The sequence below is a fragment of the Arachis hypogaea genome, chromosome 15, assembly GCF_003086295.3.
Source record: "Arachis hypogaea cultivar Tifrunner chromosome 15, arahy.Tifrunner.gnm2.J5K5, whole genome shotgun sequence".
Lineage (NCBI taxonomy): Eukaryota > Viridiplantae > Streptophyta > Magnoliopsida > Fabales > Fabaceae > Arachis > Arachis hypogaea.
The window spans coordinates 155,346,195-155,368,599 of record NC_092050.1 but is presented as its reverse complement, the minus strand read 5'-3'; the positions used below and the strand labels follow the sequence as shown (position 1 = coordinate 155,368,599).

The following is a 22,405-nucleotide window of genomic DNA, read 5'->3' as shown; positions in this document are numbered from 1 at the left end:
TTTGGACGACTATTTATATAGCATGGTCAGATTGATTATTAAGATGAGAGTATATATCGATTTTGGTTGTCAAAGAATTTTAGATCAGACACTTTTGTTTTTAACTAAAATTAATTATTCAATTAGTCACTAATAATTAATTCCATCAATCACTGAGGTCTTTTACTCCGTCAACTTTAACGAAAGACAAAATAGTTTCTAACAACTCTAACAGGGGACAAAATAGTTCCTGATCTCCTCTATTCTGAAACGACACTGTTCTCTTCCAATTTTTATCATATCTCGCATAATACTAACAGTCTAACACTGTAACTTCAAGTTACACAATACATACTCTATAACTTTAATGTTCACAAAAAGAAAAATTCTCAACTTATTCTCAACTAATTCATACTCAGAAAACTAATGACTATATCTCTCAACTACTTGTCGTCTTCGATAGATCTCATGAATCTAGACAGCAAGTCTAATTTGTTAAGACCCGTCGTCGTCATTGCCATCTCCCTCCTCCTCTGTCCTATCATCTCTATGACCACGTTGTCCATTACTCCAATTTCATCTTTTAACTTCTTCTCCGAACCAATGTTCAGTAATCGCTTCAGTTTCCATATGAGCAGCAACAGCGACATTGCTCGTTGTACTGATAGATTGGATGCGAGGTCGAAACTGTCTGCCAACTTGGACTCCGAGAAAGAAAGAATGAAGCACTCCGTATCTATTTCAAATGAGAATTTGCATATGATGTCGAAGGAGAATCTTCTCATGATGTTCTAATGTCCAACAATCTATATTACTTGCCAGAGAGTGGAGAAAGGCGTGTCTTTGGAGTAGTTGTGAAACTTGGTCTTGAGGATGTCGTGGACGTTGTCGGGGTTGGAGATGATGTTATCGAAGATGTGGAAGTAGATGCTTCTCGTGGGTGAAGTGCAGAGGAGGTGGATGTACTAGTCACAAAGACTTAGGAAGTGTGTGCTCAATGACATGTTGAGGTAAGTGCGACACGTGTGACAATTATACCATGGCTTAATCTTGGAGTTAAAGAGGAGAAAGGAAAAGATGGAAAAAAAGATTGTGAAAGTGAAGAAGGAGAGTATGAATATTAAAGTTATGCGAGATATGATAAAAATTGGGGAAGAACAGTGTCGTTTCGAATAAAGGGGTCAGAAATCATTTTGTTCCTTGTTAGAGTTGTCAGGGATCATTTTGTCCCCTATTAGAGTTGTCAGGAACTATTTTATCTTCCGTTAGAGTTGACGGAGCTAAGGGCCTAAGTGACTGACATAATTAATTGTTAGGGACCAATCGAGTAATTAATTTTAGTTAGCAAAAGTGTCTGGTCTAAAATTCTTTGAGGACCAAAATAAGTATATACTCTTAAAATAAAATATTACTGTGGTCACTAAAAAAAATATATATATTACTGTATTACTTTTTTTAATAATATTTTAGCGGATCTAAATTTATTAATATGTTTGCTTATAGATTAGCTAGATTTGGTTATAACTTTTTACATTATAGTTACTACATTTTTGACACGGTTATTCACGTCAAGTTGATTATACTAGTTTCTTTAACTAAAGATAGCAGTTAATTATATTAAATAATTTAATTGAATATATTAGAAAATTATTTTAACCATCTTTAAATAAATAATACTTTATTTTTAATTCTTTGTTTAGCTAATAGGCTAATAAGGCGAGCGTAAGTTCTAAAATAATTGTTGTGTAATCTTATAAAAAAAAATGTATAATTCCTTTTGGCATTTTTTGTCCCATTAAAAAAATAAATAACAAATAAAAAAATTAGATAATTAATATTTTTTTATCTTACATTTAAATCAATATTAGTTATTTGTTATTTTTTGTACTAAAATTAAAGTGTTATACTCTAATATTTTTCAACAACAAATATGTGTTATTATGGAAAAAAAAATTTTTTTACATAGAGATTTAAAATCTAAATAGACAGGAGGGATAGATATATACAAAATTGATAGATATTTTAATTAAAAAAAGTAAATAGAAATAGACCACAAATAATTAGGATTCCCCAACCAGAACCTTACATCAAGAAATCATAGCCAATAATATATAAGCTACTACAGTAGAAACAGCTCTCCATAGTCCATAAGACCACAACCACGTAGATATTGGGTCGTTCGAAGATCATAGCAGCTGTTGAATTTACTTGAAATATACTAACTTAATGTAGTTGTCAAACACAGTTGTGTGTATATATATATATAAAAACATACAGGATCAAGGTTCAAATGAACGGTGTTGAGACTTTATATAAATCAACGGTGTTGGGTCTTCCCATAAAGTTTTGTCCGAATCGATTTTGCACCGTTGAGCATTTGTTCTTTAATAAAATATTTTATATTATTATTTTTTTTAAATTATTCGCACAATAAAAAATATAAAAATAATTAATTTTATTGACAAAATTTTATATAATTAAATACATAAATAAAATATTTTATATTCACAATACCTTAAATTGAAATTCTAATAAATATTCACTTTATTTTAAAATATAGTTGGGCTACATAACATCCAAACAATTTTTTATCTAAGTCCATCCAAGCAGTTCCAAAATTAAAAAACCTCAATCTCATTAAATAAAATGTGTATACACGCGCTGAACCCTTCTCCCACAAATGTTATCGTTCGCGCTTGAATATGAAACAACGTTCATTTTTCACTGTCGAAACCACTACTGAAAAATTTTAAATCTCTCTCAAACCTCGTTCGTGTTCTTTGCGAAAACTACCGCTACTCCAGAATCGTATCAAGCTTTCGAAAGGAAGAAAAAAAACAAACAAAAATAAGAATAGAGACTCCCCAAGGTATGAGAAAAACTATTGTTATTATGTTCATTTAATTTCGCGCAAAACTCACGTTTCTCCTAGTTCGATTTAAGGTTTAGTGGATTGAGTTGGTGCGTTTAGTAGATCGACTTATTTTGATTCCATTTTTTTCTCTATAACTAGGACATACGATTGGACATGTGTTGTTATTTGCTTTAATTTCTGTGATATATAACCCGGTTCATTGTAGTTGGTGATTTACATTCACTTGATTGTTAAGTGTTCACTTGAGTTCAATTGCATACAGAAATATTTTAGAGTTGGTGATTTACGAATGGAAATATGTTTATCACGTTTTATTCAAACATTAAAGGAGTTCGGTTCATTGGAGTTGGTGATTTAGATTCACTTGATTGTTAAGTGTTCAGTTGAGTTCTTTTGCATGCAGAAATATTCTTCTTACTGATTGAATGTTTATCACGTTTTATTCAAATATGAATTGAGTTCAGTTCATTGGAGTTAGTGATTCACATTCACTTTATTATTAAGTATTCAGTTGAGTTCTTTTGCATACAGAAATATTTTTCTTGCTGATTGAATGTTTATCATGTTTTATTCAAACATGAAAGGAGTTCGGTCCATTGGAGTTGGTGATTTAGATTCACTTGATTGTTAAGTGTTCACTTGAGTTCATTTGCATGCAAAAAATATTTTTCTTGCTGATTGAATGTTTATCACGTTTTATTCAATCACCCCTTATGCCTGATTTTATTTTATATCCTTTTCAGGAATTAATAATATCCCAGATGAGGGTTTATGTTAGGGTAGAACCTTTGATGGAGGACGAAGAGGGAGTTGAAGCAGAATATATCAAGCTCAGCGGTCAACGAACAAAATTAACAAAATAAGAGATCAAGTAATTCAGGTATCTGAAGTCATAAGATTTCCCAAGCCATCTGCTGCCCTCTGAAACTCTTTTTGTAAATTCATATCTGGCAATATAGATAGTAAATAGGTTGTAGTTTCTTTTACTCGTTGTAATTAACACTAATTTGTTTAACTTGTTTAAAAAAGCAAACACTTCTTCTTTAATATATATATATATATATATATATATATATATATATATATATATATATATATATATATGAATATTAATGTAAATGTTAATGAAAATCTAATTTTAATGTATATATGTGAATGTTAATAAAAAATTTAATGTTAATGTATATATCTGTTAGAACTGTTTGGGCTGCTGTTTTATTCTAGGTTCACAGTGAATGGATTAAGGGTATTTATCAAACATCAAGAGTTCCAAAAACACAAATGAACCAAAATTAATACACTAGATAAACCGAAAAAAGTGTATGTAGCACTATTGCAGAAAGCTAATTTGAAAAAAAATGTTTTTATCAGTATTCAGTTTCAGAAACACCTAAACCTCAAGAGCCCTTCTCTACTGCATACGATTAGTTGATTCTTAATCTCATCTCCCTTTCGAGTCGTGTTCCTTATTTTGGTAGAAAAACCGGCAAGTTTGGAATAATTTTTGTAGAACTTTCTAAATTCTTCTAGTGTCTTGAAAATCATATATACCAACTTTTGGGATAAATTGTTTATCCACAACACACCTGGTCTGCATAATGAACCGAACACATTATTAAAATGAAACCATTGTATAGTACTAAATGAACGGAATATTATCCATTACATAAATTCAAATTCGAACAACTGTCTGCATAATGAACCGACCACATTATTAAAGCGAAACAATTGTATAGTACTAAATAAACGGAACATTAATTCACTACAAGAAAAAGCAGTATTTGTAACAAAAAAAATTGTTACAAAAAATCTAAATTTTGAAACGAAATATATTTGTAACAAAAAAGGGGGCTGTTGCAGTATGTCCTGTTACAAAAAGTTTTTGTAACAAATTTTTTTAATACAAAAACTAAAATTTGTTACAAAAGTGATAACAATATTTTACCTTTAAAATATTTTTCGTAACAATTTAAATTTTTGTGTCATAATATTTTGTTACAAAATACTACTTACTTTTGTAACATTTTTTATTCTTAGTTATAAAAATAGAAAATTTATTTTAAAATATTTAATTAAATAATTGATATATCAATTAATTTTCTAAACATGCTAACTTAACATTTATATAATATATAATCATATAGATAATTAGAATATCTTACATATCATTAAGATTCTTTTACAATAAAATAAGTTCTACAAATTCAACTAAACATAACTTTTTTCTAACATAAAATTGTATCATATTGAATTTATAATTCTTGACTCTTCTAGCATATTTCAGCCAATATAAAGTCTAGCATGTTGACATTAATTTTGTACTCCTATATAAATATGAACAATGGAAACCAAAATTAAAAAACAACACATAATACTATCTTTATCCGAGTGAAAATTAAATTAGAACTTACAAGTTAAAATTAACTAATTCTTTAAGAATCTATTATCAAAGTTTAAAACTAGCCAATCAAGAATGCAAATGATCAAGAATAATTGACAATTCAATATATAAACTCGGGCTAATTAATCATAATTCAATTAATTAAATTTACATAAGTATCAATTGTCAAACAATCACTACAAAACACAATTTTCACCAAAATTCTCATAACAAATATACTTGATTTTTTTCTTTTTATGCTTTTACACTCATAAAGTTCCATAATGATGTTTATGTCAAAACACAAGATAAGAACATTACAATAATTATCCTAATGAAAATCCAAACATAAAAAGAAAAAGTTCCAAAGCAGTACACCATCTAAATTTAACAAAGCAGTGAAGTACCTGAACAAGTTTATGTTATTGCAGAAGCAATAGTGATGTAGAGAGTTTAGAAATAGAGAAGTATAGCAAGAATGGAAAAATAAAACTGAATTAACTCAAATTGACAATGAATAAAAAATGCTATCGGATTACAATAAGTATTAGGCTTATATAGAAGAAGACTGTTGATAATAAAGCTAAAGGCTCCCTAACCAACTTATAACAAACTGAATAACTTGACAGCTAAGCCACACTATCTTAAACTTTCTTGAACTCTAATTGCTCCTGCTTTTCAGCTTTAACAACACCATCAACAAAATTATTCCAGAATCATTAAAATCAACCATCAACAGTTATTCCAGTTTCATAAAGATTATATATAGAAACAAAAAACTTAACAACAGAAGTTGCAACAACGTTATTCTGTCCAAGTTCAGAATAAAAAAAATCAGCACCATAGCACCATCAATAACTCAAAATCAGAAAAATAAGCAACTAACAACTCCGAAATCAGAATCTATAAAATTAACAAAACTTAACAATGCAGTGAAACATCATAGTACCATCAACAACTCAGAATAAAAAAAATCAGTAATTGGCAAATAGAGAAGAGACAAGGCTCAGTGATGTTTTTCAGCAACACAAAATTTTACCTCCAAATATGATTTTAAGCAACAAAAAAAATTTAGTTTAGTCATAATTTCAGCAACAAATTCAACTTTCATCCAAAAATTGAAGGCATAGTAATGATTTACAGCAATGAAATTGAAAAAAAAAAGAATATGGCTGAAGGAAGCTCACCTCCAGGGACTAACTGACAGTGACGGAAGCTGACCGAAGATGATAACAACCACCAGCTGAGGGACTAGATGCTGGTTTCGTTTCCCGACGATGGCAGAAACCAACTCTATTTCCTCATTGCGTTCTGGTCCTCTCCCGACAGTGACAGATCTGGCGACGACGGGAGTCACAGTGGCGTGAAATAGAGGCGCGAACGGCGATGGCGACGAACCTTCAGCGGCAGTGACGACGCATGCAGTGGCACTCGCAGTGACGATAGCGACGTGGACCACCACAACGACGACGGAACGTGACTGTAGCTCCCATCTCTCTCTCTCTCTCTCTCTCTCTCTCTCTCCCTCCCTCCCTCCCTCCCTCCCTCCCTCCCTCCCTCCCTCCCTCCCTCCCTCTCTCTCTCTCTCTCTCTCTCTCTCTCTCTCTCTCTCTCTCTCTCTCTCTCTCTCTCTCTCCTCGACGGCCACGCTGGGACGACAGCAGGCGTTCAGCGGCTGTGAGACGAAGACGCATGGCTTCACAAACGGTGAGGCGCTACGCCGGCGCGGGACAGCCGCATTCCTTCTTTTCTTCTATTGCAGCTCACTCTCTCACCTTTCTGTCTTTGTTATTTCTGTGTGTGTAGGAGGTCTGTGGGAAGAAGAGATGTGAGGGTTGTTAGGATAGGTGAGGTAAAATTAAGGTTTTAATTTGGGGATTAGGATTTGATTAGAGTATTAATTAAAAAATAAATTTAATTTAATATAATTAATTTTAAGAATAGTATATATTTTTTAAATTTATAAAATTAATCAAAATTTTTAAATATTTAATTTAAATTGTATAAAACTCTCATTATTTTTAATTACTAAAATTTTAAATTTTTAATATAAAAATACTCAATTATTTAAAATTTTTTATAAATTGTAATAAATTTTGAACTCAAAGTATCATAAAATTTAATTTAATTACTTTTAGAAAAAATAATTTTCTTTAAATAAAATTATCATAAAATATATTTTACTATTAAATATTTTTTATTTGAAAAATTAATTTCTAATGAGAATTCTGAATTGATTCCTAATAGATATTAGATATATTAATTTTTTAAAAAACTGATGATTACTAAGGGTTAGATATATTAATTTTTTTAAAAGATTAAAAAAAATCATTTTTACAATTTTTTTAAATTAATAATTTAATTTTTAATATTTTATAAAAAATACTTAATTATCAAAACCAATATTTTAGAAAACTAAAGTTTTGAAAAAAAATCACCATGTAAAAAATTATATAAATAATTTTTTTCCAACACTAAAGGTTTTAATATCTCGAAACAAAATCTTTTTTAGTTACAAAAAATTTTTAAATTTTGTGACAAAATCTGTTTTAGTTACAAAAAATCTTTTAATACTGAATTTTGTGACAAATTAATTTTTTGTTATAAAATATTTTGAACTTTTACAGTAACTTAATTTTTTGTTACAAAACATTATAAATTTTTGTAACAAAATACCATTTCGTTACAAAAACCAACACAATTTGTAACAAAAGAAATCATGTTGTTACAAAAAATTCTTATTTTGTAACTATAACTAATTTTTGTTACAAAAAAAACAACAATTTGTAACAATTTAAAAATTGATATAAAATTTTTGTTACAAATGCTTCATTTTCTTGTAGTGATTATTCATTATATAAATTCAAATTTGAACAACTGTATGCATAATGAACTGAACATGTTATTAAAGTGAAACCATTGTATAGTACTAAATGAATGGAACATTATCCATTATATAAATTCAAATTCGAACATTGTATATATATAATCAAATTCAAAAGACCTGCATCTAAAATTCAGAGATTGCATTCCATTCAATTCAATTCGGTTCAATCCAAATCAGAACACCTGCGTCTAGAATTTAGCAGTTGCATTCAATTCAATTCAATAATAAAAACCTTGTCCGCTTGATTCGATTCAAAAGAATAATCCAAATCGCTCTCATTCAACTGATTTGAAGTTGAGTCATTCATTGTTTTGATAGTTTATTGAAATCTAAAAACGAAGAAGATAAATCCACATATCGAAGTAGAAAACGAAGAAGAATAGGAAGAAGAACGACAAGCAGCAGAGAAAAATGACGAGTAGCAGAGAAGAAAAATAAGAAGAACGACAAGCAGCAGAGCAGATCCAAAAATTATAATCAGATCATTAACGTTGAAGAATGTTTACGTTGAAGAAGAAGTTTTACATAATTCTGTTACGTTAATAGGAAGGGGAGGGGGAGCGCGTGTATTTCACATAACTTAGGAGAGGGGGAGGCGCGTTGACAAAAAAGTACTTGGATGACTTGGTTAGGTTTTTGACATGGATGTGGAGCTATTATTTAAAATAATAGTAGCTTGTAAATTTATTACATTAGTTTTTCAATGATTTTAAAAAATGAAGAAGACAATTATCTTGAAACAAAGAAAAAAATAACATAAATAAAATTTTTTTATTTTTAATGTATCTTTTCAAAATAAAAATGTTAAGCTTTTTAATCAAGTAAGTCCGATCAAGTCATCATACACTTATTCTTCTTCTTCTTCTTTTTTCATTTGAGTTCTTTTTATTATTTTTTTTCTACATCATCATCATTATAATTACTTCTTGCATCTCATTGGCACCATTTTACCATTAGATTTATCCGACGATAATATTTTTTGGCACAGTTAAGCCATAATTAATAGACTCTTGTTAACAAAATTGTTAGCAGAAATTTAAAATTAGTAAAAATTAACAAATTATTTTATTAAAAAAATAAATGGTCTGAATACAATAAAATATTACAGAAGTAGAATAAATGAAATAGAAAAAAAATGCATAAAAATCTAACCCTACATATCCCAGTAATCGTCGTCGTCATCGTGGTCCCAATGTTGAGGCGGCGTAGTAGGTGCTACCGTCGGTGCCCACCAGCCGCATTGCCGCTGGAACCAACAGTCCCGCTGCCTCCAGCGTGCATTTGCTGGCTGTACTCCTCCATCCGCTGTCGCAACCGATCGAGCTGCTCCAACTTCTCCGTTAGGCCCAAGCTGACGGCATGCTCAGACTGCTCCGCTTGCCGGTGAAGCTCCTGTGTTAGCTTCTGCACCTCCTCCCTCAAGTCAATAACTTCCTGGGGATCAACAGGGCTGGTGGAAGAGATAGAAGCAGAGAAAGCCGCCAACGTGGAGGAGCGGAGGTCACTGGCGAAGAATGACTCCACCCGAAGCGGCAATTCTTGTGGAGTTCAGGACCGGTCTCATGCCAAACCCTACCAGGATTTATTATTGAGGTATTGGAGCTGATTTCATCGTTCCCACTAGGCGGCTGAGATTGCTGGGTTGCGACCTTCAACCTCTGCATGTAATCTTCTTGTGTCACACACGTTAATTGTGATTAGGATAACAGTTAAATAATTGACTTTAAACCAAATAAAGTTAAAACTTAGAATTAATTTAAACTAACATAATGAGTTGCAGATAACTCGTAAGCAAATTTTTTGTTGTTTGTCTTTAAAGTATGGGTATACTTAAAGGTCTTCATCAGTGTCACCTCACGATCTCACGATTAATTAAACTACAAATTAAGATATCAACTAATAAAATAAATGAACAAATTAAATAATTAATTCAAGTAACTATTAAAACGTTAAACAATAAGATTATGAGAACATATACAAATATATCAAATTTATAATTATATGGTTGCTAATTAATGTAGCTTATAGCTCGTTATAGATAAGAACACATACACATGACACATATAGGCACTAAACAATTTCTACCTTAGCTTGCAATGCAACTTGTACATTCACAATAACGGATGTAGAGTTGGAAAACCCACATTGCAATTGAAGTCAAAGATACATGCATATATATAGTGATAGTTATTTAATTTATAGATGGAACATTTAAACAGAAAACACAATGGAAAATAGCTATCATATTTATTTGGAAAATCTTTGATGCTAGTAATGATAATGTCTAATATAACAAGATCCAATAAAGGACAAATTATGAATCCACGTATTAATAGTCTAATACCTAAAAGATTATTATTGACTATGAATACTAAGAAAAAGTTGTTACTTTTAGAAGGGCACTAAGTTAGACCCTTTATAAAGCAAAGAAGCATCTAAAATTTAAAATTAAAGCTTTTTCAAAAGGACAAAATTAAATACCAGAACAATCCTAATAAAAATTTGCATTAAATTCACAAAATTCAGTTAAATGATAGCAAACTTTAGTAAATGAATTCAACAGTATCAAACGAATATAAATTAAAAAGCTGGAAGTTATAATACAAATAGTCAAATACTATATATTTTGGATAAAACAACACACTAAAATATAATTATAGTATAATATAAACTTTAAAATATCATTCAAATTATACAATTATTTAACTTAATTCATACAATTTTTTAGAATCATAACACTACTACCACAACTAACACAAATATAAATCAATTGATAAACATTCATCTTTAATAATAAATTTTTTCAGTATTACTATTTTCTTTTACATACTTATGATACCCATTTATCCATCAGAACATAGAAATTCAAAAGAAAAAATATAAATATTAAAGTCAAATAATTCATTACATTCATCGAGAAGTTTTTCTAATTTCTTTTAGGCATTTAATCAAACACCATGTGCATGAATGCTACAATGGCAGAATTTTAATAAGACAGTATCAGCAACAAGAGTTTTCAGTTTTCACAAGATCAAACACCAGTTAAACTTTTGTCATTTTCAATATTGAAATAGAAAACATAAATTCAAATTTTGTAGATAAAAAGAAATTAATAACACTACATCAGTAACAAGAGTTTCCACATCATCAGTAACAACAGTGGCAATTTTAAAAATAGTAGTAAAAATACTAGCAGAACTAGATAAGAAACAAAAGCAAAATAACAACATAATAAACAAGAGTTTAAAATCTAAATAAAAAAATAAAACAAATGTATGTTAAATTAAACTTTAAATGGCAGCAAGAAAAACAACATAATAAAGAAGAAATCAGCACCAACAAGAATTCACCTTTTATAGCCGAGGGAGATGGAGTACAAACTCGAATAGATGAGGGAAAGGGAGCACAAACGAAGGCTGGAATTCAAACACGCAAGGGAGCGGGAGCACAGATGAGGAACTTGAAGTGGAAGACGAGGGCTGGAGCATGGCGGACCAGAGGATGAACATCAACGGAAGCACGATGGAACAGAGGCTGAAAAGTAGTGGAAGCGTGATGAAAAGACGCGTAATAGACGCGTTGATGTGACGCTGAAGCAATGCAAGCGACGGCAGAGCAAACGTGACAGTGCAGGTGGCTGGACAGCTTGAAGAAGGGCGAGGAGATGGAGGCTTAGGGTTGCCTCTTTTTCTACGTTTGAAGATCGAAGATGAGAGGGGAAGGAAGTTGCGACAACGGCAGGAGTAGGCCGGTGGCTCGACAGAAGTGAGAGAGTGATCTCGATACGATGAGAGAAGGGGGAGCTCGAGTTCAAAGATGACTGAAGGGAGTGCTGCGCGTTGTAGAGTTAGGGTTGGGTTGGTAATGGTTAGGGCTCCTGAAGCCAAACGACGTCGTTTTTTCAAAAATTTTGAAAACTGACCAGATCACGATTCGGTTTGACCGATCGATTTTTGGCTAGTTTGACGGTCTAGCAACGATTTCTTTTATTTTGCGATTTTAACATCCATTAAATTGTTATTTTTATCAATTTAAGGTTCGACCGGTTCAACCGACCAGTTCAAACTGATTTTCATAACCTTGGTGGATAACTCATCAGTGGACTTCATTAATATTCAGTTTTTTGGTTTCACAGGCCGAGCCTTTTTCATAATTGAGCTTTAATTTAAACGGGCCAATAAAAATCAACGGTATTATAACTGGATTAACAGTCAAATTAATTTCTAAAAGATAAAACGTTCTTTAAATTCATTCTTAAAATATTTTTTCAATTAAATTAGTCTATCAAAAATTAAAATTTAATCCTATTTGTCCACCAGTTACTCTATTAATAATTTTCTTCAAATATTGATGTTAAAAAGGTATGAGAGAGCGATAGAGAAAATGTTTGTGTATATTCAAGTTGTATCAAATGATACAATATAGAAAGATATTTATAAAGGTTTAGAGAATCAAAATCATAAAGATATAATATCCTATAATAAATATTTAGATATACTAAATAATTATAATGAAAGGTAATTAATTCTAATATATTCTAACATCCCGCTCAAACTTAAGTGACAATTTGAGTTTGAAACTTATTTAAAATAACGAAATAAAAAATGCATAAATTGATAAAATGGGTGCATATGGAACTGTTAGAAAAAAGTGTATATGAAACTGCCGGAAGGAAGCGCGGACGGAATTGCCAGAAGGAAGTGCAGACAGAATTGCCACAAGGAAGTGCAGATAAAACTGCCACATGCACTACAAAAAAATCTGTTTAAAATGGCATTTATATTATGGCGGTTCTAAAAAATTGCCATAATATTCAGATATTATGGCATTGGATCTTAGTGCCATAATTAATTTGTATAAAATGGCAGTTTTAAGAGATTTTGGTGATTCTAAACCGCCATTATCAGTGCCCATTATTTAAAATAGTCTCAAACTCTGATTCAACCCTAGAATTATATACCAAAACAAAAATGACGCTGCCACTGTGTTAGAAGAAGGACGAAAATGACGTGGTCACTCTGATCTGCTCCGGTGACGATCTACTCCAGCGCCGATCTTCTCAACAGCGTTCTCCTCTGACCAGAATCTCCTCTCCATCGAGATTCTGTGTTGTGAACCAAAACTCTCTCCTTATCTCCTTTAGTGACGATCTCTCGAGCGATAATCTCCTATGGCGATGTTCTCCTCCGGCGGCGCGTTCTCCTCCTCCGTCAAGATTTTCTCTAGATCTGTGAGCTTCTCCTCCTTTTTCGAGCTTCTGCTCTGCTAGCTTCTCCTCATGCATTGACGTGCCTTCTCCTCCTCGATCTATTTCTCAGTTTGCGTTCTAACTTCTCACTTCTAGATCTGTAACTAAATTCACATCCTCTTTTTCTAATTACTTCAATGATTGCAGGAATGATGCATGGACAGATCAATGGCGGCGTGAATTTGATTCACAAACATTTAGTAATAATGCATTGATTGCACTCTATGTGTTTGTTATTTTGCTTCTTAAAAATTGCTTCTGTTAGTTCTGTATTTGGCTGTATCTCCCAGTTTAAGACCTGGAGTTTGTTCTTCGTTGCAATTGAGTTTCAAGGATTTTGTGATTTAACTTAAATTCTGCTTGTTTAAAACTGGATAAGTTATTGGTTGCTTGAATTCTTTCTATGTTTCGATTATTGATAGCAGTTGGTCCTTCTTGGAAGAAGGATCAAACATTGTTAATCCTGCTGGTAGCCAAGGTTGTCCGGATAAATACTTAACTTTCTATTTGCTAGAATATGTCTAGTTAAGTTTTCATTCTCATGCTAAACAAGTATTCGTTGATACTTCTATTTCATATGATGAGGAACACATAGATTCTTTGTACTACTTAGAACAATATTATTTTGATGATGAGGAACATGATCATGTGTTTCTAGAACAAGGAATGGATTCTGAGAGTGAATGCATATTTCTCATTCTCTGCTTTCACAGCTTCTTGCTATTAACTACCTTCACAGATTCCTCTTCACCTTCACCATGAAGAAGAAGCAGCCGCTTGCATCTCTCTTGCTGCTAAAATAGAAGAGACACAAGTTTCACTTCCTCTTGATTTACAAGTATGATTAATTCTATTAGAAGAGACATCATTTGGGTTAGTTGATGTATTTCCAGTTGAAGACCGCAAACATGCTTTGCATGAGGTTGTTTTTTTATTATATTTTTAATGATAATATGTATGTATATATTTACTTATTTGAACCTGTTCCATCATTGGCTTCTGACACCTATTTGTTGCTGTTTCTGTGTTTTAACTTTTAAGTCTCTAGCAGAGATCAATTTACATTTGACAGAGGCACAGAATACTGGAGGTACTTCTTACTGTGAATGATATGATGTTAATATTGTTCTTTGATGCTGAAAGGATTTACTATTTGTCATGTGTTTCGTCCGAACAGAATCAGATGGCATTTTATTCCCAAAATCTAGTCTGAGAAATTCTCCTTGTGGCAATAGCACCAATTTCCATACTTCTTTAGTTGCCTTGCTTTGCATGTTTAGAAACTTCCATTCTGATGTTTATTGGGGGGCCATTTTTTTAGTGGTACTATTAATCAACTTTTCATTTGTGCACTCAAGGAATTGTTGGTTGTTGTTAGTTCTTTGCTTTTAAACTCACATTTTTTGTGTGTAATTTGTGTGTATGCATTCTTTTATTTATGGGTTCACTTGGTTCTTATTTATCTATGAATCTTGCTTTCCTTATTCCTAGGAGTTTGTTTTCCTTTGGGAAAGGGCATGTACCGTGTGCTTTATATTCCTGAAGATGAAGCTGTTCTCTTGAATTCTAGGGAGAATGCGCCTTACATGATCTGTGTTGAAGTATTGAGATGTGACATGATAATGTATTACTTCAATAGTAATCCCCATGAGTTTTAAAGAATATAGCAGTTCATAAAATGAGAAACATATTTCTGATATATTCCCTTCACTACAAAACATTTATCATAGCAATTCCAAGGACACGTCCAGTCCTCATAAACTTTCCAAAGGTGGAATTCCCTTGGCAAATGGAGATGCTCTCTTGCCAAAACCACCACCATGGGCTTATCCATTGTGGACAACACAAGAGGTTTATCGTAATAGCAATGATAGGATGTCATTAAGTTTTTAATTTGAGAAGACTGGCCAAGTTATCTTATTACAATAATATAATGAGTAACTCGAATAATTAAGTTACTCATGCATGCAGTAGGTAGATTGTTGATATTAATCTGTAATGCGGATCCATGACTTCATTTAGTTAAAGATTATGCGTTGATTATGCATTTCACACTGGTTAGTTCCACTTTGCTTGGGGATATTGCCATTGTCGGTTTATTAAGTCTTTGGACATCCCTCTTCCCTTCTGCTAGCTTTTGGTATTAATTTAGACCTACTCAGTTTTGAGATGTGTTAGACCCTAATCTATTGTTGTTATTGGGCCACTGTAGATGCCAGCCCTAGGTTTAGAGTTTGTGTGTTGTGTCCATTGCTTGGAGATATGGGCATGATAGCCTTTATAATTGCTTGGGCTTCTCACCCCCCACCAGCTAGCTTCTGGGGTTGTTAGATCTACACAACTCTAAAACAGACCATGACATGTAGATAATTCATTTCTTTGTATGATTCCTCCCAATCAATGTTATTGTAATAGTTTTTGCTGACATTTCAACTTTTTTAGGCGGCGGCTGCTAAAGGGGAAGCACCTCTTGGACTTCCTTTGAAAGGTGCTGGTCAGGATTCATCAGATGCACAATCAAGGGTAAGACATGTTGTAGAAGTTCTTGAGTATTCTTGAGTATTCTTCTTTTCGAACAACTAAAAAACAGTCTGTTAACTTGTGTTAGAGCAATTATAGTGTGAGCTTTATTCATTTTTTGGTTAACTTTATTTAATTGCTTTTTGGAAATCACAAACTGTTTTAGAAGTTACTATTAATTAAACTAACTTTTAAGATTAAACTAGAAAGTATCTACAAAAGTTACCACTTAAATGCTATGCAGTCATCAGTTACAGGGTTCGGGCAAAGAATCAAGCAAAATTTACGCCGCAAGAAGTGCCCAAAAATAATTGGCAACGAGTTATTACTTATTAGTAAAGCACTTTTTAATTCTAAAATTTTTGCATGCTTATTTGCAATATTTGGAAAACCAATTCCTAGTTTCCTAATTCCTACAGATTCGGTACAGAGCAAATTTGATATATATTAGCCAATTTTTTCTTTAGTAATAGGAAAATGATATGACCTTATTAGATAATAATTTAAAAATAATAATAATGAGCAGCAATTTTTTCCAAAAGAAAGCTAGCAGCATTAACAATGAATAAAGGTAGGTTTTTTTTGTCTCTCTTCCAATTAGAAGTACTCTAGAGCAATAGCAATAGCAATAGCAATGCTTTTTTATTGCACAATCCTGACAAATAATAATATTATTATCTTGGTTTATGTGTTTCTTTTTTCATTGGCTTTACTATTTCTCTTTAAATTTTTGTTCGTTTCAGGATTCCCAAATCTGTTCTCAGTACCCATCCATTTGTTCTTACAACATTATCAAGCTTGAATTCTGAGTTTCTTTCTGAGGCATCTGTAAATGGTATGTATGATAGCATGGAAAAATACTAATAATTTTCTATTTTTCGTAAATATTCATATACTTTTTGTTGGTTGAGCAATGAAATGTAGGAAGGAAGATATGATAAAATAAGCTAATGAATAGTATGAAGTTTGATATTCATTTTGTTTGATATATTTTTGTCACAGAAGAAAAAGCATCAAATACAGATGAAATAGTATGAAGTTTGATATTCATTTTGTTTGATATTCATTTTTGATATATTTTTGATATTCAGGGGTTGTTGGTCTGACTCCAGAGTGAAAGCAACTCTATGTTAGCATATCAGTTATTAGCGTTGTTGAATTATCCATGTAAACTATGAAACATGAATAGCATGATGAAATTTCTCTGTGCTTTGGTTTGGTTTTTTTTATATTTATCTTTTACTTTTACAATTATTTATACTTTCCTCTGTTGCAGCATACTTACAGGCTTCCTTTAATTCATGGTAAGTGTGTTTTATACTTTCCATATCGTAATGAAATTATAGTTTCCTCTTCATACCTTTTATCACAGCATTTATTCTGTCTTGCTTAATTCTCCTTTTCAACATTCTTGTTTGTTGACACTCCTTTTCTGCACAACGTAATTTACTAATCAATTCATTGTATTTAATAGTCTACCATGGTGTGGTGTTTTACTTTTTTGCTTTTGGCAATTGGCGGATTTTTTTTTTTTGTAGATGGACGACAGTCCAACCACCGAAACTGTGAACACCATGACTGCCGAGAAGCAGTATCTAGCAAAATTACTTATATGGGAGAAAATCACTTGTATGGATCAAATTAGTCATGTTAGTTGTATGGTAAATTATGTCTATAATCTTAATTATTAAACTACCCTTTAGCTTTTCTAATCTGTTCTCATTATGTTCTTCCTATAATATTTCTTAAATCATGTAGCCAAAACAAGAAATTAAAGGGGATCTTGATCATGGTAAGAGGATATTGCAGTGCTCTTAACAAAATCCAACCTGGTGCCATATCCAAGGTATGTTTATTCTATTCTATTTTCCATGGAATCAGTCATATTCTATGCTCATCTGGTTTCACATTGTTCTTATTGATTATCACGACTAATTGTTGGACTTGAATTGGTTTATTAGGTGGTTGAAGCCCCCAGTGATGTTGATGTTTTTCCTGATGGAAAAGCACTATCTATGTATCAATACTTTGAAAATGTGAGGAACTTTCTTGTTGCTCTTGAGAGATTGGGGCTTCCCACTTTTGAAACTTTTGATTTGGAACAGGTGATTATTACTTTTTTTTATTATTATAAAAGAAATGATAAATGAAAGTATTATAAAAGAGATTGGGGCTTCCCACTTTTTTTTTTTAATTATTACTTAGCTGGTGGAAGAGGCATGAATTCAATTAGCAGGTTGCTAAGTGGTATTTACTAGTTTCCTCACTCTCTGATATTCTAATAACAATTAATATATTCTATACTCCCCGCATCATGCAAATTTTTTCATCGGGTAAGTTTGTGCGTTGCCTCAATTTAATGTCGTGTGTGAGTTATCTTTAAGTAGTTCTTTTGCTTAATGCTTCATTATTTACAGGAAGGAGGCATAGATGTTTGGGAGCATGCATATTACTTACAGGTAAAATTTCGGGCTTGGTAGGTAACTGGTGATGGCATGATTGCTGTAATGACATTATTGAAGGCCTGTTTTTCTTTTTAGTGTGATGGTTATGATTTATGAAATGTTGTGTTAGCAGAATATTGTGTGAGAAAATCTGCTTCCTTTCTTAATATATTCTTGATGATTTCATTGATTGAGATGTCTCTTCATTATAAGATGAAACTAAATGAGTAAATGACCATTTTCTCATAGGAAGCTAGAGCTTTACTAGGAAACCTTGAATATCAGAAGGGTAATTTTGTTTATTATGTTTTTAAATTATATTTTTGTTGTAGGAAGTGAATCAAGAGAGTGAAATTTCATCGCCAAAAGAGTTAGGAAGTAGGTCTTCTAGAGCAAGCAATAGAGCAGCATGAAATATGATGGAGATTTTATGTATTAAGAGTTACATGTTATGACATTTATAGTTGAAAACATATGTTATGTTTGATACTTTGTATAAGAGTTATTACTTTTGATTTCTAATACTAAAAAATCATATATTATGTTTAATACTTTGTTTCTGAGTTATATAATATTTTGTTTATGGATTATGATTTCTAATAATAAATATTATTTGTTTAATACGATAAAAACGAGGGTAAAATTGCATTTTTAAACGATAAAAAAGTGTCACTGTTAGGGTTAAAACGACGGTTCAAAAATGACATTTTAACCAATCAAAAGCCACTTTGTAAGGGTAAAAACGACAGTTCAAAAATACCATTTTAACCGACTGAAATGCCAATATTAGGGTAAAAATGGCGGTTCAAAAATACCATTTTAACCGACTAAAATGCCATTCTGTGAGGGTAATAATGACGGTTTAAACTGCCATTTTAACCAATCCTTAAATCGCCGTTTTAACCTGGAAATAACGGCGGTTTGAACCGCCATTTTAACCCAGTAAAAAACTGCCGTTTTAACCCAGTAGAAAACCGCCGTTTTAACCTCAGGAAATTGTGGCGGTTTTTAGAAAACCGCTGTAATAACCAAAATGGTGCTCTGAATTACGGCGTTTTTCAAAACCGCCATACTTGGTAATAATGGCGGTTCAAACCGCCGTAATTACCCAAAAAACCGTCGTTTTTACCCAAATTTTTTGTAGTAATGGAAGTGCAGACGAAACTGCCACAAGGAAGCGTAGACGGAACTGCTATAGAGAAACGCAGACAGAACTGCCACAAGGAAAGTGCAGACAGAATTGTCGCAAGAGTGGCCAATTGTCGAAAACTTCTGAAAAGATGGCAAATTGCCGAAAATTTGTTGAAAAGTGACAAAGTGCGAGGAGATGACAAACTATCAGAAGGTGACAAAAATATATGGTTTCTCCATGAGAATAAGTAAGTAGTGAATGAGCTAATCGGTTAGGTTAGAAAGTATCAAAGTATTGACAAAAGAGAAGGAAAAAAATGACACGGAAGAAAAGTATAAAAAATATGGTGATTTTATCAGAAGAAAAACAACTTATCCTCCTTAAGAAGGATACCATGACTCTGATACCATGTTAGAAAGGTATGAGAGAGCGGTAGAGAAAACGTTTGTATGTATTCAAGTTGTATCGAATAATACAATATAAAAAGATATTTATAAGTGTTTAGAGAATCGAAATTATAAAGACATAATATCCTATAATAAATATTTAAATATGCTAAATAATTCTAATGAAAGATAATTAATCTTAATATATTCTAACAATTGATATTGTAAAACGTTAATTGACAATATATATAGAGTCCCGCTAGGGAGACAATGAAGTTTCTATACAATGTATACAATGGGCTATTTATATAGCCCAAATTAAATTAATGATCCCAATTTATCCTAATTACTATCCCTAAATCAAATTACCCTCAATTTACCATTGTTGACCATCCATGACCCTAACCCTCAAAAACATCACTGTCGCTGCTCCCAAACCCCCTCCGCCGCGTCATTGTAGTTGGTAACCACCTCCCTTCGCCGCGCACCCGCCTTTCGCGCGACCCGCATCAGCTCCGACGCGAACTGCATCGGCGACTCCTGTTCGCGACCATACACCATCGCCGGCAGCATCCGCATTGCAACCTTGGCGCTGAACCACCAGTCCGTCACGCCGAGCACCGCCCAATGACCCTAACCCTCAAAAACATCATTGTCGCTGCTCCCAAACCCCCTCTGCCGCGTCACTGTAGTTGGTAACCACCTCCCTTCGCCGCGCACCCGCCTTTTGCATGACCCGCATCAGCTCCGACGCGAACTGCGTCGGCGACTCCTGTTCGCGACCATACACCATCGCCGGCAGCATCCGCATTGCAACCTCGGCACTGAACCACCAGTCCGTCACGCCGAGCACCGCCCAATTCCCGCGCTTGTACGCTGTTGCTTGAAGCATCCCCGTGCCACTGTTCGCAGCGGAGGATCCACGCCTTGGGTCACCGGCTGACGTGGACCATTCACCGGAACCATCACGAACAACATAACCAGAGCGTCGTCGATCATCCAGGGTAAGTGGGCTAGTTTCTTCATTTCATGATTCATCATTGCTGTTGCATCTTGTTCTAGAGACAGATTGTGTTGCTGGGATGGTTGATCCCTTATTGGATGGTTACATTAGTAGGGTATTGGATGGTTGGTCTGTATGATAGATCCTTTGATTATTTAATTGGATGGTTATTTCAATATGTTATCGGATGGTTGGTTTTCGTATTCAATTTCATGCTTGCCTAAACAAGGTTTTTCTCTTAAGTAAAAATGGTTACTATTGGGACATTTTGCTGATTGATTTTGATGATCGTGAATACTGGTTTGATTTTATTATGTTAAAGTCTTCTTTGAATCAGCTTATGGTTGCATGCTATTTTTTTTCCCTTTCTTGGTTTGCTTTTGTTAGGTAAACAAATGCATGTTTGATGCTCAAATGGGGTTATAATCTGAGATAGTAAGTACCGATTTTTTACTGAAATAGATGGCTAATTTATTATCTATTCGGATGGCTGTTTTTCGCTATAAAAACTGCTTTATGGGGCTGCGATGTTGTTGCATTGTATGAAAATAATTTATCTTGGTGGCTGTTATAGTTTTAATTGATTGACCAGGTCTGTGTGACCAATTAAATTCCTGCTAAAAATTATCACTTGCATGGCAAACAGAAAATGGATTTACATATACGGTTGGTGATTACATCTTTATGCTTTACTTTTTTTTCGTATCCTAATGGAAAGAAGGAAGCATGTTGGGGGTTACGGTTCTTGAGAAATAAGGCTAATAACATGAAGCAGGGGTTCATAAACATTGACATTAGCTTCAAATGAGAAAAGGAGTTTAAATTAAGAAATGAATGGGAGCAAAAAGCAATGAGTAAAGAAAACAAATCTGTTGAATGGGTATGAAAGAGGTTTAATGTGATCAAAGGTGCTGCCTTATGGGGTCTTGATGACAACCAATAACTAGAATTTTGTTGGATTGAATGCAGGGGATGGCTTGCGGAATAGAAGCATTGAAAATAAAGCTGTGATTGTTAGATAAAGGGAAGAATGTTTGGCCAGCAATTACAGAAGGAAAGGTAAAGCCTGTCGTGTACAAATACTTCCCTCTCTCTGAGGCAGCGGGGCACATTGCATCATAGCTAAAAAGCAGCCAACATGTTGAGAAGATATTGCTTGCTCCATGAATTTCTTTGTTCTATAATACTGAACAATGTAAATGATAACATACTATAAATTTTCTGATTTTGTTAATCTTTATGTTATATATATGAACTCAAGAACCTATAAAGCTGTGATTTACAATAAGAGAAAACGTGTTCTTATTTGTGTACAATGGGTTGGCAAAAAGCACAAAAAACTGAATGTTTGAAAAGCTTTAAAAAAAATACAAGAAAAAGAGCATTAGATTGGACTATGTCTATTGTGGGCAAAAGTTGAAATAAAATAGTACTAAACTACTAATCATAGTAAGACTGAAGCTAATATCCAACTTAATTTTGTCTTCAATAAATATATGTCAAACTAGTTAGAGACACGGAGCTACACTTTCTAATGTTATGTGGTTGCAT

At 32.7% G+C, this 22,405-nt stretch overlaps 1 long non-coding RNA gene across 1 annotated transcript; it reads left to right on the top strand.

Annotated features, from left to right (window-relative positions):
* Positions 1–14,221: 14,221 nt before the first annotated feature.
* On the top strand, positions 14,222–15,000 carry LOC112747270 (uncharacterized). Its single transcript, XR_003174852.3, has 3 exons — positions 14,222–14,291; positions 14,411–14,459; positions 14,861–15,000. It is a non-coding gene; the product is annotated as an uncharacterized lncRNA (long non-coding RNA).
* The last annotated feature ends 7,405 nt before the right edge of the window (positions 15,001–22,405 follow it).